The 14,124-nt window shown below is 44.5% G+C and overlaps 1 protein-coding gene and 1 long non-coding RNA gene across 3 annotated transcripts in view; one reads left to right on the top strand and one right to left on the bottom strand.

Moving 5' to 3' along the window:
• PSD3 (pleckstrin and Sec7 domain containing 3) overlaps positions 1 to 14,124 on the bottom strand; it is a 535,098-nt gene that overhangs the window by 413,102 nt on the left and 107,872 nt on the right. The gene's annotated exons all lie outside the window — the stretch shown is intronic.
• On the top strand, positions 5,516 to 13,760 carry LOC123478547 (uncharacterized). The gene is made up of 3 exons (XR_006653765.2): positions 5,516 to 5,632; positions 10,311 to 10,440; positions 10,807 to 13,760. It is a non-coding gene; the product is annotated as an uncharacterized lncRNA (long non-coding RNA).

Below are 14,124 nucleotides of genomic sequence, written 5' to 3'. Positions count from 1 at the left end.
CCTCTTGAAATGCCCAAGTGTATGTAACCTTGCCTTGGATTTCAAAGGCAAGCTAAATCTCTTTTTTCTTCTAAGTGTGATGCAATGTTGGATTACTCAAATAAAACTCCAGATGCTAATTCTTTTAGTAAGATCTGATGAGGTTTTGTTAAAGCTGACAAAACAAGTGTCAGAGAAATACTGTTGACACCGCCGAACAGTATTTAACACTGAAGCTTAGCATCATTCGAGTTTTGGCAAGGGAAATGGTTGGTTAGTCCTGTAATAGAAGAAAAGGCACTAAACTGGGTAGGGATGGGGACACGTTCTCAGGCGTGAGCTTCAGTTGTCTTTGATCAAGAGTGGTTTTTACCTAACTTCAGCTCACATAGTACCTGGAGAGTTAGGGGTTAACTCTTGTAGCTGGCAGTCCTGGGACCAACAGCTGCCAGCAATTACATTTGTCAGCATATTCTCTGCAAACCCCACTACCTCCTTGGGGCTCACAGCCAGCAGGCCTCTTATTCCTGTGCATGTGGGGACATAAATCTGTTTGCAGGAAGCAGGAACTAAGCTAGGTGCTTGAGTAGATGAATTACTTAAGAGCCTCAGCAGAGAAATGCAGTGCCACTCAGCTGTTTATTTGCTAATGACAAAACGCTCTGCGGATTTGCAAGCCTGGAGGTCTTTAACTGCAGTTCTTGGCACTCTGGGGCAGCCCCCATGTGCCTCCATGTGGCCCCCAGGCTATAGCAGTATGAGCGCTTTGTGCAGATTACATCACAAGCGAGGGATTCAGAATCATGTATTTGGAGGGGCCACAAGATGCTCATCATAAAATATCTCTGAGCCAGATGATAAAATCCTGCCCTTAGGGATCCACGCCCTGGGATAAGCACCACTCTTCCTGTGGTGCAAACCTCTGGAATTAGGAGTGTGCATGGCATAGGCAATTAGAAGAAAGGACAGAGAAGAGGGAGATAGAGAGTGTGGGAGGGGGAAGGAAACACAACCGTTGCTTCCCCCGCACAACTACACTGTGGAGCCCAAAGGACAGATGTGGGGCCACATCTGTCTATTCACTGCTGTTCTCCCACATCTTGTGTAATACCTGCCATAAAGCAGGCAGTCAATAGGGATGTGTTGAATGATGTGAATTAACAAGGCAGAGATCCAGCCCTTTCTTTCCTAGGAATAGGAACCCATTAGAACAAGGACCCCAAGGTGCCCCTGCTCCAAGCAGAAGCTGAAGTTTCTGCTGTCAGATGACACCTACTCACAGTGTGGTTCAGCCACTGTCTTTTTTTTTTTTTTTAAGAGAGAAAGAGAGGGCAGGGGGAGGGAGGGAGAAAAGGAGGCAGAGAAGCACCAGCGTGAGAGAGAAACAGCTATTGGTTGCCTCTTGTACATGCCCTCACCAGGGACCGAACCTGCAACCCAGGCATGTGCCCTGACTGGGAATCGAACCTGCAACCTTTCGATTTATGAAACTATTTATGTGGTCTAAACAACTGAGCCACACTGTCCAGGGCACCAATGAATGTCCTGAGGTTAGATTTTTGTGGGTTTTTTCTTAATGAAGCCTCATTCAAAACCACCTTCCCCCCTTGGTTATGTGGCAACTCCACTGACTGGCCTGCCAGCACCCTCGGCTTGCCCAACCAGAAACCAGCCTGTATGTGAACATCCAAAGACTTCAGAGAACAGGGAGAACAACTTCTAGTTCATTCTCCTGAAGCCTCTGCCAGAGCACCAGTCAGCTGCAGTGAGAGCAGACTTAATGGCTGCCCCGGGGACGGAAATTAACCAAAACGCCAGTGAGTCTGGTGAGAAAATGGAGCCAACCTCTTTGGCTCTTCAAAGAGAAGTGGCCCCACCCTCTCCTGCAGGCCACAGACTCCTGACACACCTACCACCTGGGAGGCAAGAGCAGCTAGAGAGGTGTTTTATGGGATCCATTTATGAAGGCAGGGTGTACTTTGCCTCCCCATTCACAGCCCACACCTTTGAAAGTCAGTCCTGAAGAAATGGTTTACAGCCTTCAGCGTGGCAGAAGTCGTTTAGCTCACAAAGATATGTGGGTAAGACAGTGAAAGGTGCTCAGCTGCTGAATTAATATTTTATGTAGTTCAAGTATTTAAATGCCAAAGAGCTAGCTTCTACATCCTTACAAGAGAAATGACAGAGAATAAACAGAGGAGACTCCGAATCGTCAACGTGGCCAATAAACACAAGACCTGTGAAGTGCTGAGTTGAAAGCTTAGAGATGTAATTGTCTTATGCATCAGCAAGCAGCTTCACTGACAAGCTAGAGAAGACTGTCACTGTAGAGTCTGCTTCATTCTATACGGGCAGGGAGGCAGGGAAACCTCATCAGTTTTTCTCATTCTTCATAGGTTTGGTAGCGCTACGTTAGGCCCTGTATTGGTTTCCTGGGGCTGCTATACCAACATACCACAGACTGGGGAGCTTAAATAACAGAAATTTATTTTTCACAGCTCTGGAGGCTGGAAGTGCAAGATCAAGGTGCCAGCAGGTTTGGTTTCTGCTGAGGCCTCTCTTCCTTAGCTTACAGAGGGCCACCTTCTTCTCATCCTCACATAGTCTGTGTGTTGTCTACGTTCTACTCACTTCTTACAAGGACACCAGTCATACTGGATTACGGACCACCCATATGATCTCAGTTTACCTTAATTACCTCTTTTAAGGTCCTATTCCAAATATAGTCACATTCTGAAGTACTGGGAGTTATGACTTCAATATATGAATTTGGTGTCAGGGGACACAGTTCTTCCCATAATAGTCTTAGGAACTATTCAAGGAAGAGAGAGGAGAATATCTCCCATCATTTGGTCCTGCACACACAGGAGGCCAGGGATCCCTTACACCTAAATCGCATGTGTGGATGAGTTTCCTGTGCCTCTCAGATCTGAGAGAGAACGATGATGAAAATGGCTTCATTTTCTCACCTAATTAAAAAGTGAAAAACTGGGTATTTTCTCTCCTTGGCTCCTGAGGCTGCATGGACTAGTGAGACAGCAGAGCAGCCTGGCAAAATCCACAGACTGAAGCCAAACTCCCTGCAGTTGAATCCTATCCCTGCCACTTATTAGCCTAACCTCTTCCTTGACTAACTCAGTAATCACAGGGGGAAAAATCATGATAGGGGAAGGAACGGAATAATTAAAGTTCTTAGTTCTAGCTAGTATCTAGCAGAAAGCTAAAAGTCTTGGAGAAGTCAGGGTTTTGAAAACATAACACCATTGTTCAAACACACCAGCCAAGTTATGATGGAGATTGCAATAATTCTTAGATCAAGAGTTCATTACTTATAATACAGGTCAAGGAGGCCACATCAGCCCGGCTAAGTGAGTCTTTGAGGTCTGCAATTTGCAAATTAGAAAAAAGAAAATCTCATAATTTAAGAGCCTCCACCACTCCTGGGGCTGTGCAGTGTGCCTGAATATGCTCCTCGAACTAGCCACAAAAATGCAGCAGATTCCACAGTCTATACCCACCACCCACATGCCTTCCTGTCAGGCAAATAATGGCTATGAGGTTCAGGAAAAAAATGAAAAAGATACAGGACTGAACAAGCGGGCTGAGAACTTTTTGTGGGCCAGGACCTAGTCATATGCCCCCTCCCAGAGGAGAAAACCAAGCCTCACGAAGAAAAGAGAGTTTACCCAAGGTCTTTGGGCTCATAAGACGTGGAGGCAGAACCTATGATTCCCAATTCCAAACCCATTGCTCTTCCAGTTTTACCAGAGCTGTCCCCAAACCCCTCCACACTGTCCTCCCACACTTCAGCTAGAGCGTTCATTTATTCACCTGATCATGTCCCACGTTTGCTTAAAGACCTTCTACAGCTCATGGCTCTTCAAGTAAACATACAGCTTGTCCTGCTTGGTGAGACCCTCCCCACCGGTGTCTCTTCACCTTACATGCATGCACTCCAGCCTTCTATGGCATCCCCACCCCAACCCACGCACCCTCACACATGCACACACTCCTTTCCCCCTGGCAGAAAGCATGGGAGAACACAAGGTCCGTAGAAGAGAGAACACTGGGACAGTTATTTAGAGAAAGGGAAGTGTCTTATAAAATGAGGAGATAAAAAAGGATATAGAGAGATTTACAATGAAATGGCAAACATGCAAAGCACAATCAGGAAAGCATATAACCCACGATGAGGCCATCCTACTAAGAAGCACCTTGGACTAAAGATCATCTTAGCCCATTCTAGTCTGGAGCCGGAGCCAGTGAGTCGGTGTTTGCCCACAAATTTACCTTGGGCCACCTGGCTTGTGTGCTTGTGTTGTCCTAGGCTCAAGGAGAAGGGCTCATCGTTCTAGCGGTGAGCACAGTTATATGATAGAGATCAGGGAGGCAAACTTGTGCAGTTAAAAGTGCTTTGCTGATACAGGAATTAGCCTGCTCAAGGTGACTCAGGTGGCCCAGCAAGGTGACTCAGATGGCCCCGCATCTGCCCAGAGGAAAGATACACTATTCCAAGGGGCCGAGCATGGAGAAATGAAGTCCTAGCACAGGCACTGCTACTCTTAAAGTCGCAAAGGTTGAGTTTGTTGAATTCTCCTGAAAATAATAAAATTAGGGGGTTTCTCCCATTGGAAGAGCTGTTGGAGCAACCAGGGTGCTGGATTCTGGATGACAGATGAATCAAAGACCTTTGGGTTGCAGACTTTGCGAAGACAGACAGGCGACATGAACTGCCGTGGCCCTGTTTCTACCTACCACACCCTCCTCACTTGGAAGTCTAACACCTGTGCCCTGCTCCTCCTCCCTCCCCACAGCAGCCTGTCTGCACCACGTCATCTGCATCGCCTAAGAACTAGGGGGGAAAATTGTCTCTCCTTGTCAGGACCAATAGTTGAGGTATTAGTTGGGGGTATGTGGGATGTCTGGGGAGGGGGCAATACGGGAATGGAGTAGGAGGAAATGAGTCTAGTTAAAAGGGTGTGGAAAAGAGTTCAAACATAATGACAAAAATAGATAGTGATATGTTGAACACTCATGCTTAATGTCCAGCTTTATCCAGTCTAAACATTATGCCATGTTTGCTTCAGACTTTTCTAAAAGCAATTACACTTTATGAATAGATACACCTGAGGCCCTCAGTTTCACCTAGCTTAACTAGTACAACAGCCCAAGAGGCCATTCATACATACGACACCTTACCTCCTAAATGACCTGTAGTGTTTTTCATTGACATCACTAGTCCCGGGGTAAAAAGACTGTTATGTATTTCAATCTCAAGATAGCAAAAAAAAGGCAAGGGTTCAGAAAGGTTAAGTGTAGTTGGTGCTCAGGATGAAGGGCATCGACAACACAAAACAACCCAATCAGGACCAGTGTGTTGAAATCCTAGACACGATGGAATCCACACCCCGTTCTGTGACCTGTGCCACAGAGATTTAATCTTCTCAGTGGTTCCTTTTCCTGTACTCAGATTACATTAAACATGACTGGAACGCCAGTCCATTAAACAAAGATAGGAACAGAATTCAGTGCAATTCAGCCTCAGTCCCCGTGCATATGCACATGGCAAGAGAACACGCTGCTCCTTGGAATTACCCCCTCTCCTACTACACCCACCGCTACACACCGCATTACAGACACATCCTACTGAAAGGTAATGGCATTATCTTTAAAATCTGTGTTTCTTGGTCTGATATTTTCCCTCCACATTCCATGCTGCGCCCTTGTTGCTCTTCTTTGAGTTTTAACCTCATTTAAATGTGATCATTTATAGCAACTTTCTCCTGGGATAACTTCCTTCCCTTTCATCTTTTTCAAATACAAGTAGACAAGAGATAATGTTTTAATGCAAATGAGCGTTCAGAAGCTGCAAAAGAAATATATTGTGGCCTCTGGGCACTTTATTATGGTATAGCTTTGCAAATAAAGCAAGTTGACCCTCTTATACCCTAATTACTTAGGCCAGGCAGAATCTGGATGTTTGAATATTTGTGTTAGTTATAAGATGTGTCTTGGAACTATTCCTCTCAGCAGAAGAGAAGCCAGCCAGATTTTTGACTCACTGTACAATTACAAGGTAAGGAAAAGGCTCCCAATGGAAAGATTGGACAGATGCCACGTATGCAGTCTCACAGCACAGAAAAATTCACAGGCAAACCAAGATATGGCTACGTGGGGTCCACGTTAGCAAGGCAGTTGCTATCATTTTCAAATTTCGACAGAAAGCAAACATTCCACTCGGACTCCAAAATACATGTCATGTATGTATACTTTTCCCATTGGCAGTCTGGCTTTCCAAACCCCTTCCCTTGTTTTCTGGTTTCCATATTCTAAAGCTAATTGAACACTGACCTATCTGGTACAAATATACCTGGATATCCCTTGCTAACACCTTCCTTACTTGCACACGTTCGAAATCAATGAACAAAGACAAAAATAAAACAAAACAGAAATGTAACAATGTACTGAAGAGACTCGCTGTCTGAAAATTCACAAAAGGCAGTTGGGTAGAAGCTTATTTTGCTCCCCAGATTCCACCTGGTCTCCCAGGCTGGTGGTGATGACCACTGGCACATGTTCTGACTGGCCAGTGTCTGTGCCTGACGCTTGTGACTCTTCTGCTGCCTGGTCTCTAAATGTCTCCCAGACCCAATGCTTTGTCCTGAAATTGAGGTTCTTCACCCCTAACATTCTGTCCCTGAGCCAGCTCCCTATTATCTGTTGATTCAAATCTCTCTACTGTGCTGATGATTCCTACACTTTTATCTCCAGTGCCAATCTCTCCCCAGAGCTCAATATCTTCCCTGATATTTCCTTTTGGATGAACTCAGAGACATCTCAGACTTCACACATCCCAATGGAGCTATAAGTCACCACCCCGGGCCCCACACACCAGCTTGTTGGAAAGTGGTCTTTGCCGCAGCCCAATTGCTCAGGATTCCTCCTTCGCCCTCATTCAAATCTTCCATTTTGTTTCCATCTTCTGTCAGTTCTAGTACCCAATGTATTTCATGTTCATTTCCTATTATTTCCCTGCTCAACCACCGAATATCCTCTAAACTGTTCCCTGCTTCCATTCTCATATCCAGTCTGCTGTCCTCCCAGGGTTCAGGGTGATCTAAAAATACATATCCTGTTATAGTATTCCCCTGCCCTAAACTCTTCAATGACTTCCCATAGCACTTGGAATAAAACGAAATACCTAAGCGATAAGTAAGCATATTGCTGCTTGTTTTATTGCTGGGACACCATTACACTGGCCTTCTTTCAGTTCCTTATACTCCCCAAGCCTCTTCCCACCTCAGGACCTTTGCATCTGTATATGAAATGCTCCTTGTTTCTACTCTTTTGGTGAAATTCTTCCCAACTGTCAGATCTCAGCCATAAATCTTTTCACTTCAGGGTGACCTTTCCTAGATACTGAATGTGAAATATTACCTCCTACCTCCTCCTGTTATTTTCACCCACAGTTCTCTGTTCTTTTCTTTTCTTTTTTTTTTACGCTCACCCAAGGACATGCTCATTGATTTTAGAGAGAGGGGAAGGGAGGGAGAGAGAGAGACATCAATGTGAGAAAGAAACATCGATTGGTTGCCTCTCAAATACACCCTGACCAGGGACTGAACCTGCAGCTTAAGTATGTGCCCTGACCAAGAATTGAACCTGTGACCTTCCAAGTTTATAGAACAATGCTCCAACCAACTGAGCCAAACTGGCCAGGGCCTCTATTCTTTATCTTTATAGTACTTTCCTCAATTTGTCATTCCATTTTTGTTTGTTTATTTGTGGTCTTTCTCTCTCATTGGACCACGAACCGTAAGAGGATAGAAAGCTGGTCTCTTTCCTTCACTGCTACATACAAAGAGGCTGCTGCCAGCACAGAGACAAAAGCTTTCCTTGGATCTCCTGGCCAGCAGAACTCTGGGGGAGACAGGGTTGCACCATGTTGATGTTATAGAGATACAAAATGAATTAAAGAATGATGTCGATGGCCAAGCTAAAGGATGGCCAGTGTTCTGCTGGTGGCAGCAGTGATAACAGTGCCCAAAATATGAAACCTACAACTATAAAAATTTCAGAAGGAAACAAGTGAAAATCCTGTGATGTAGGATTAGGTAAATAAATAGTTGTTTTTGCGTGATATTCTATAAGCATGTTCTATGAAAAAGTGATAAATTGTAGTTCATCAAAAATTAACAAACTCAAGGACTGGGTTCAGGGAGCATTTGGGTTGGTGAACACATGGAGATTTGGGGAGAGGTGTACGTGGAGAGGGCATGGAAACTCGGTCCCCTTTCCCGTACCTACGCACCCCCTCCACCTAGCTATGCCTGAGTTACATCTCTTTATAATAAACTTGTAATCCAGCTGACGGCTGCGGCAGGGCTTCGCTCCCAGAGTGTCCCCAGCACCTACTATAGGTCCTAGAACAGCGCAGCCCCCAAACGTGCATCAGCTGCATGAATTGAGAGTGAGTGACTGGAAGAGTTCTTTCAGCCACAGGCACAGAGGATTTCTAACCGTAGGGTCAGAAGCTACCAGTGTCTGAGCTGAAGCTGAGACACGTGGCTGTGTGCGACGACCCTCTCCCCTCCTGCAGGAAAGCTCTGGAGTTGCACCCAGTGTGCTGGGATCTACCTTATACAGCTGCCAGGGAGGGATGGAAAGGCAAATAGAGCACAGGCCCATCTTTGAGGAGCTCGAAACCTGGTGGTGGAGGCAGCCATGATGTACACAGAGAAACTGCAGTTCAGAACGGAACACAAGTCACCGCCCTGATGGGCCCATCTGCCATCTGTCTGAGTAACTGCCAAAAACCAGGGGCCGAAGCTCTTAGCAGAGTGGGGACGCTCTAGGCTTGGCAGTTGGCTTAAGCCTCCTCATGTAGAGCACAGCAATTAAGGGGACTATTAAGCTTCCATTAGATCCCAGTGGGATTCATTAGAAGAAATCTTGTAGACTAGTTCATCCCAGAACACTAGTATTTGGATAACCCAGAGGAGTGATTTAATTATAGGATTAAAAGCTCATTTAAGTAGAAAACAATTAAAATATATATATATATATATTTAAAAACTTTTGCTCTCCTGGCTGGTATAGCTCAGTGGATTGAGCTCAGGGTGCGAATCAAAGGATCGCCGGTTTGATTCCTAGTCAGGGCACATGCCAGGGTTGCGGACCAGGTCCCCAGTGGGGGCCACGTGAGAGGCAACCACACATTGACATTTCTCTCCCTTTCTCCCTCCCTTCCCCTCTCTCTAAAATTAAATAAATAAAATCTTTTAAAATAAATAAATAAATAAAAATTTTGTTCTGTGAAAGATACTGTTAAGGAAATGAAAAAGACAATCTATTCTACAGACTGATAAAATGTTTACAAACCACATATCAGAGAAAAAGACTTGTATCTAGAATAACATGCAGAACTGAACATACAGGAAAAAAAACAGAAATGGCAAAGAAAAAAGGCAGGCAAAGGACTCGAACAAGTACTTCACTGGCGAGGACAGCCGTCAGGGAGGCACGAACTGAAACCACGAGGATGCCACTATGCACGCACTGGAATGGCGGACGCAAACAGCAGGGAAGCACCAGTGCTGGCAGGGACGGGGAGAAACACCACCTCACACGCTGCTGGCAGGCCTGCAGGAGGGCAGAGCCATGCTGGAAAAACTATTCGGCAGTTTTTTAAATAACATTAAACATACACTTATCATATGACCTAGTAATCTTCCTCTTGAGTATTTTCCCTAAGAAGTGAAAACTTAGGTCCACACAAAAGCTGGATATGAATGTCCACAGCAGCTCCATTCATAACCAAAACTTTTACCAAAACTTTGACATAATTCAAGTGTCTTTCAAAGAGTAAGTGGATAAAAAGGATCTATGGAACATCCATCTCCAGTGAAATATTCAGTGATAAAAGAAACAAACTCTTCATACGTGCAGTAACTACTAAGTTGGTTTTATCTCAAAACCATTGAGATTTGCTGGGTGGAAAGAAGCCAGTCTCAAAAGATTATATACTTTATGATTTGATTTTAACAACACTCCTGAAGAGACAAAGCTATTCTGTTGAAGAACAACAGATCGGGAGTTTCCAGGGAGTGTGGGGCGGGGGGGGGGGGGGGGGGGGGGGGGAGGTGTAACTACAGGGCTGACACAGTGACCTTGTTGGCGCGATGTAAGTAATGTATTTTCTGGTTATGGTGGTGGCTGGCTGGACAAATGTGTGTGTGTGTTAAAATTCACAGAACTCCGTGCATACACACAAAAGTCGGTTTTACTTGACGGTAATTTTTTTTTTAAGTGTCATCTACTCTACCTACCAGCTAGGCCCAACTGAAATACCAAGAGTATCCCTTCCCTTTCCCTGAATTGGAGTGATTAAACACATTGCACCAAAGTCCGCTGAAGTTTGGAGATGTTTCTGGAATTTAGGGGACTGTACCAGCTCCTTATGTAAGTATTTCTGATGGCAAATGGCTCATCAGTACCTAGGCCAGTGGGTGAGAGGGGACCCTCGGGGGGAGCACACCTGAAAGAAAGGGAGGACATTGCCATCTCAGTTCTCCATGGCTTTGGGGATCAAGGCAGAAACTCAGCTGGTTCCGTTACCCGAGTGAGGCTAAGTGAGGGATGGGAGCCAATAGCTTGCCCTGAGATCACTCTGCAAAGCAGAGCTGCCCAGCCCGCAGGGATACAGCGGGTACTGCTGGCAAGGGCCACAGGAAAGTCTGACCACCCTCCAATGATCTTTTGGGCTGGTTAGCTGTACTGGAGCTCAACACAGACCATGAAAATTCTGTACATATGTGTCACCTACAGGAAATCTCCATTTTGGCGGAGATCGTGAAAAACAGAATGACGGAAGTCTAAGTCACCGGCACTTCTCCCCACCCAAATAGCACCCAGCTGTGGCTGAATCTGCACCACCGCACCAGGAACCAGACCAGGGAACGGCACCGCGGCAGAGGCCAGGGAAGCAGTGACTATATCCAGGCTTCTGCATCTGGCAGGCTGCCTTCACCCTTCTGGGAAGATTGCCCCCCTACTTTCCAGCTCTGCTGCTGCTTCTACAGAGGCTGAAGCTTGAAGGAAAAAAGTGGGGAGATAACAGGAAAACAGGGCATGCCAGGCTCTACAACTCAGTATTTCCAACAGCAGCAGTAGCAGCGGCTCCTGAAGAAAGCCTAGCCTGAGCAGGCAGTGAGAGATGTAAGCTTTCAGAAAAATCTAAGATTTAGACCAGTATCAGATAGGACTGAGATATCTTATTTTATGAGATCAAATAGATCCCTCTTCCTCCTCCTACCCCAGTACCTGGGTAGGGGAATTATGGGAGCAAGTTTATTATCGGTTATTTTTTTTAAAGTAAAAAACTTTCTATGTGCATAGAGTGATGAGTTGAGACCTTTAAAAACTCTCATAACAGAAAGAAGAAAGGTTAGGGAATAGATTATGGAGATAACAAATGGAGAGAGATTGACAAGAAATAACAATTCATAGAGAGTTTGAGGCTTTACTTTCTCTTGGATCATTTTCCCTTTTGCTAGCCTGCCAGAGTCCCCTTCAACCATCTGTGGCTGGCCTCCCGTCCAGCAGACCTGCACGACCCGACTTCTGTCTCCTACATCCCCAAGAACTTTGGTTTTGCTCTGTGCCCAGCGCTGCCTCCCAAGCAACTGCCTTGAGAGCCAGCGGATCAGCAAGTCTGCACGGGTTGCTTCAAATTCATGCTTGAGATGTGTGCTTCTGACCCAGGGCAGCCCCAAATGTCCCTCACATTTTAAATGACAGACACTATATTGTGTTATGACATTTAGAGGGTCCTAACTCCCTAAAATACCAGGTTTTGTTGAGATGGGGTTTGTTTCCTTCCTTATTTGTGAATACTATCAGCTGAAGGGATTAAGTGCATTTTGAAGTTTGGGGATTTAAGCAGCATATGGTTTCAGGTGACTAGAGGAAACTTAAAAAAAACCACACTTCTAAAATTTAATCAAGTTTCCAAGAAGTACCTTTGAGTGTCTATATAGAGATTTTGCTATCAGCATCTCTTATTTTTCAAAATACAGATATCTACAGCTTCACTATTAGGATTATTGATTTCCTTAGATCTAGTCGCAGAGATCTATAAATCTTATACGCGGTTCAACGTTAACATATTAATATGGCAGTAGAGCTCATGAGTACACAACATGCTTCCACGATGAAGCCCAACTGATAAGCGTTTCACTGCTACACCTATTTTTCATTGATATGGTAGAATTTTTCTTTCTGATTCCCTCCGTTATAAAGTTAACTAAAGGATGAAAGACGGAAATGAAAGATGATACATGGGAACAACCAGTCATGCAAGTGCATGAGGCTTAAGAATGGCGAGAGGCACAGAAAGACCTATCCCTGGTTATCTAGATACCTTCCTTGGCAAGGTAACAACAGCCCCTTGTTAAAGGCTCCTGGCTTCTACCTACTGTGACTGGCCCTTTCTTCGGCCCCTTTCAACCACCCACAAAACACAGTGGGGCACATTCATTAGCCCGGGCTTCCTTCATAGCCTGGCACACTCTGCAGGCCTCAGACAGGTGCCAGCCTCCATCAGCAGCATCACGCCTCCTTTATCCTCACCCGTTCCCATTTTCCTATAACAGCAGAGGATTTCTTAAAAAAGAAAACCAAGTGAAATCATACTTGGCAATCCTTATAAACACACACACACACACACACACACACACCCATACTTATGAAACAAACAAGCAAAAGAGATAAAGTAATCTAGTTGGTCAAGTTCCTTATAGTTAGAGAATATTTTGGGAAATAAAATAGAAAACATGGTTAATAATTTAATCATTGGTGACTAGAGAAAATTAACAAAATGACTCAACCAACAAGTATGTTACATTGTTACATTGTTTCAAGCTACATCCTGTGCTTGAAACAGGAGTAGACAGGTATTACTATTTTTCTTGTTTGCCAATGCATTTGTTAAATTATGCATTCAAAAACATCACTTCCCAGACATTACATGCATGGCTAACCCAGCTTAGAATGTTCGCTTTTCCTCCCATCTTATTTTGTACTCCTCTTCCTTCAAGGTCACATCCCATCTTCTCCCCAAACTGTTGACAACTTTCCCATCCTCACTCTGGGAAAAATTTGGCACATCTAATTATATTTGCTTGTGCAAATACCTAATTTGCCCTCTAAGTGTCTTCCCAATGGACCTGTATACTCCTCGAGGACCGTGACCACTTCTGACACTTCTCGCACTTCCTTTGTTGCACCTTGCATGTTGGGGGCACAAATGAACTCAATCAATTGTTTAAATATTCAAGCTTGTGGCTACACAATGTATCTCAGTAGGTGGGCAACTGTAAAAAACACTACTTGCTATAGACTGAGAGGGCCCCACAAATGGTAGAACTGGAGGGGTGACAGTTACTTGATGGAAACTCACAGTCAGACACTGAGCCTCACTGGGGTGCTCCTCTCCCTGTGCTGGGGGTTGGGAGAGAAAGGTGCATGAAATGTGATCTGTAAGCTCAGGATGCCCACTGCGACCTCTAGGTCCTCTCCCTGTTGCGTAGATGAGGAAACTGAGGCTTAAAAAAGTGAAGTGACTTGCCGAGTCATGCAGTGATAGGCAGCTGTATACACCGTTTCTCCGGCTTCACCCCCAGCATCACCTGCCCAATTTTTGTTGCATATGAGTAGTATCTGCTCAATTCCTGATTTTTTACGTAACTGAGGAATCTTTAGAATTATAAATTACAAATAAATGTCAAGCCAGTATCATTTTCTACAAGTAGAAGGTATATACAAATACTCTTTAAAATATGTAACTTTTAAAGTAAAAATAATAAAAGTTGTGTTACTACCTAAAGTCTACTTTTCGAGGAAACATTACATTACAGCAAAATCCATATTGACCAATCAGATAGATTAGTGTGTATTTCACATAGATGTTACTACATACATATGTTATGATCCGCATGCAAAAAACAAAAAAAAAATTCAGAACCATTTAAAACCAGTCAAGAAAAAAAGTCTGTCAGCCATCCAAAAGTGAAGGTGCTAAAGGGTATTCAGCAAAAAACAAAACAAAAAGAAATTAATTATAATGCATGTGTGAGACAGTGAGGC

This window comes from Desmodus rotundus, chromosome 13 (assembly GCF_022682495.2).
Source record: "Desmodus rotundus isolate HL8 chromosome 13, HLdesRot8A.1, whole genome shotgun sequence".
NCBI classification, from domain to species: domain Eukaryota; kingdom Metazoa; phylum Chordata; class Mammalia; order Chiroptera; family Phyllostomidae; genus Desmodus; species Desmodus rotundus.
This window is presented reverse-complemented; position numbering and strand designations above follow the sequence as displayed.